The sequence below is a fragment of the Mustela nigripes genome, chromosome 13 (genome assembly GCF_022355385.1).
Source record: "Mustela nigripes isolate SB6536 chromosome 13, MUSNIG.SB6536, whole genome shotgun sequence".
NCBI lineage: Eukaryota > Metazoa > Chordata > Mammalia > Carnivora > Mustelidae > Mustela > Mustela nigripes.
In genome coordinates, this window is record NC_081569.1 from 2,950,728 (window position 1) to 2,955,071 (window position 4,344).

General features: G+C 41.3%; 1 protein-coding gene across 1 annotated transcript in view; it reads right to left on the reverse strand.

Annotated features, from left to right (window-relative positions):
• Positions 1–4,344, reverse strand: part of ADAMTSL3 (ADAMTS like 3) — a 340,647-nt gene that overhangs the window by 16,658 nt on the left and 319,645 nt on the right. The window lies entirely within an intron of this gene.

Sequence of the window (4,344 nt, forward strand, 5' to 3'; positions counted from 1 at the left end):
AACTCCCCATGTCCTCCATGCTATTTGTTATGCTCCACAAATAAATGAAACCATATGATTATTTTTTTAAAGATTTTATTTATTTATTTGACAGACAGAGATCACAAGTAGGCAGAGGGGCAGGCAGAGAGAGAGGAGGAAGCAGGTTCCCCACCGAGCAAAGAGCCTGATGCGGGGCTCGATCCCAGGACCCTGGGATCATGACCTGAGCTGAAGGCAGAGGCTTTAACCCACTGAGCTACCCAGGCACCCTAATCTTCAAATATTTCAATCAATTATTTTAATCTGAATTATTTTGGTCAATCCCCTTCCCCCACCCAGACAATTACATGTTCATTTCCATCAGATTCACTGTGAGTGTCACCTGCCCTGGGCTTTCATTCATGAGCTCTTTGGCACTGGCTTTCCATTCCATTTCTGAGATTCATCTGTATTGCTGCACATAGTTTAGTGCTGAATAATATTCTATCGTATGAATATACCATAGTTTATCTTGTCTCCTTCTGGGTGCCATGAGGAAGTGAAGGCTGCTGTAAACATTCCTGCACAAATTTGTTTGTGAACATGTTTTTGCTTTTCTTGGGTCACTGCCTGTGAGCGGAATTGCTGGGTCAAATGTTGATGTCGGCTTAGCTCTCTTAGAAACTACCACACAGGGGCACCTGGGTGGCTCAGTGGGTTAAAGCCTCTGCCTTTGGCTCAGGTCATGGTCTCAGGGTCCTGGGATGGAACCCTGCATCACGCTCTCTGCTCAGTGGGGAGCCTGCTTCCTCCTCTCTCCCTGCCTGCCTCTTTGACTACTTGTAATTTCTACCAAATAAATAAGTAAAATCTTTAAAAAAAAATAAAAAAGAAACTACCATGCAGTTTTCCAGAGTGGTTGTACCAGATTGCACACTTCACCATCAATGCCTACGAGTTCCAGTAGCTTCACATCCTTACCCAAATCTGGCATGATCAGTCTTTTGGTTTTCACCATTCTATAAAGCGTGGAATCATTGTGTCTTTGTAGGTTTAACTGTCATTTCCCTGATGCCATCGTGTATCTTCTTTTGTGAGCTGTCTGTGCAAGTATTTTGCCCGTTGTTTTTGGGGGAGAGGGGAGAGTTCATTGTTAACCTGTAGGAGTTCTTTATATACTCTAGATGTAACTTTCTTAATAGACAAATGTTTGGCTTATCTCTCTCCCAGCCTATGGTTTATCTGTTCATATTCTTAATGGTGTCCTTGATGAGAAGATTTTAATAATTGCGATGAGGTTCAATTTGATAATTTTTTTGTCTAATGGTTAATGATTTTGGAAACAAGAGCATTTGAAAAGGAGATCATATTCATTTCCATAAAAGACTTCTCAATGCTTCACATATGTTAGAAATAAACTCTATAGTCTTTTTTTCTTTTAAATTAAAGTATAATGAACATAGAGTGTTGCACTCGTTTCAGTGATTCAATAATTCTATACGTTACTCAGTGCTCACCGTGATACATTCACTCTTGATCCCCTTCCTCTATCTCACCCATCCTCCATCCACCTCCCCTCTGGAAACCCTCCATTTGCTCTCTGTATTGAAGAGTGGTTTTTTTAACCTATTTTGTTCTTTCTTTGTTCATGTGTTTCTAAAATTAGATGTGTGAGTGAGATCATATGGTCTTTGTCTTTCTGTCTATTTCACTTAGCATTATGTCCTCTAGGTCCATCCATGTTGCTGCAAATGGCGAAGTTTCATTTTTTATGGCTGAGTAATACTCCATTATCTATATATCCCACATCTTCTTTATCCAGTCATCTATTGACGGATACCTGGGCTGCTTCCACATCTGGCCTATTGTAAATAATGCTGGTACAAACACATAGGTGCATATACGTTTTCAAATTAGTATTTTCATTCTGTTTGGATAAATACCCAATAGAGGAATTACCAGACCATATGGTAGTTCTGTTTGTAGGGTTTTGAGGAAATTCCATAGTGTTTTCCGTAGTTGCTGTACCAATTTACCAATATTCCCACCCACAGTACACTGAAGTTCCTTTTTTTCCACATTCTGCCAATACTTGCTATTTCTTGCCTTTCTGATTCTAGCCATTCTGACACGTGTGTAGTGATACCTTATTGTGGTTTTGATTTCCACTTCCCTGATGATGAGTGAGGTTGAGCATCTTTTCACGTGTCTGTTGGCCATGTGGATGTCTTCCATGGACAAATGTCTGCTCAGGTCCTTGGCCCATTTTTAATTAGACTATTATTTTGGTGTTGAGCTGTGTAAGTTCTTTATATATTTTGCATATTAACCCCTTATCAGATATGTAATCTGCAAATACCTTCTCCTATTCAGTAGGTTATCTTTTTGTTCTGTTGATTATCTCCTTCACGGTGCAGAAGCTTTTTATTTTGATGTAGTCCTAATAGTTTATTTTTGCTTTTGTTTCCTTTGCCTAAGGATACATATCTAGAAAAATATTTTTACAGACAATGTCATAGAGATGACTGCTTGTGCCCTCCTCTAGAATTTTTATGGTTTCAGGTTTCACAATTAGGTCTTTAGTCCATTTTGAGTTTATTTTTATGTATGGTGTAAGAGTGTGGTCCAGTTTCATTTTTTGCATTCATTGTATGATACTGGCACAAAAACAGACAGCTGGATCAATAGACCAGAATAGAAAGCCCAGAAATAAACCCATGCTTATATGGTCCATTATCCTATGACAAAGGAGGCCAGAATATACAATGGGGAAAAGACAGTCTCTTCAACCAATGGTGCTGGGAAAACAGGAATAAACTCTAGTCTTTACCTTGACCTTCAAGCCCTGAATGATCTGGTCCTCAGCCATCCTCCAACTTCATTTCCTATCCCCTTCCTCTATCTCCACTGTGCCCCCATCACATGAATTTTCTTTTTGTTTCTTGAAACACTGAACTAAGCTTGTTCCCAGTTTATGGTCCTTGAACTCACTATTTCCACTGCCAGAAATGCTCCTTCCTTATCTTTGTACATGGATGACTCTATCTCATTGTTTAGGTCTGGGCTCAACTACCGCCTCCTTAGAGAGCTGGTCCTGACTTTCTCCTCCAAAGTGGCTCTGTGAATCACTGTGCTATCTATCACTCTATTTTGCTTCCTTCATAGCACTTACCACAGGGAAATATGTGTTTGTTTCCTTGTTTCTTGTCCATCTCTCCTACTGGAAAGCCAAGCCCATGAGGGTGGAGAGCTCTTCCGTACTGTCCGCTGCCAGGACAGGGAAAGTTATATATTGGGTACTCAAGCAGTATTTGTTCAATTAATAAGTGAGTCTATGGTAAGGATCCGTTGAAGAACTGGCATATTCCAGAATGTGTGCACATGTATGTGCACGTGTGTTTGTGTGTGTGTGTGTGTGTGGGTGTGTGTGTGTGGTGGTTAAACAAGGAAGGTGGTGTTGATAAACAAAATGTTTAAATATTCTGAAGACTTTAATTTTCCCAGCAGTTTTGGCCTCATGAATACTCAATCTTTAAATTAGTTGATTTGAGGGAGTTCCTTGAGTTCATGTTCCCTTCTGCGTGGAATTCCTATCTGCCTTTGTCCATCTGTTTCTCTGCCTGGAATGTTCTTCTTCCTCTTCCCAGAACAAACATCATGGGCTACATGAAAACGTGGTTGCCTTCTCCACAGAGAGTTAGAGCCCTGTCCTTAGTGCTGACAGTGTACTTGGTCATCCTTCTCTTCCAGGACTTGTCCCTCTGCTTCCAAATACCTGTTTACATGACTGCCTCCCTGTATAGACGATGAGCTTCCCAAGGGCTAAGTCAATTCTGTATCCCCAGCCTGGTAAGAGTAGGCATTGGGCAACCACTTGTTGCATGTTCCTGTAGACCGAATGTTTGCATCTCTCCAATATTCAGACGTCAAATCCTAACATCCAGTGAAATGGTCTTAGGTAGTGCAACCCTCAGGAAGTGAGGAGGTCATGAGGGTGGGACCCCCATGAATGTGATTAGTGCCCTTACAGGAGAGGACCCAAGGATCCTCTTCACCCCTTCTGCCACATAAGGACACAGCAAGTGGGCCCTCATCAGACACCCGATCTGGGGCTTTGCAGGCTCCAGAACTGGGAGCAATAAATGTCTATTGTCAGTAAGTCACCCAGTCTATGGTTTTTGTTAGAGCAGCCCAATCAGACTAAGACAAATGCGGAATGAGGGGATAATAGTGCATTTTACAATGGGAGTATTGTGTCTGAAAGAGGAGAAGAAATACATAAAGAGTTCTGGAGAATGATGTCATAAATAACATGAGTGGGTTATGTGAGTGGTGGGTTATGTGAGTGGTGGGTTATGTGAGTGGTGGGTTATGTGAGTGGTG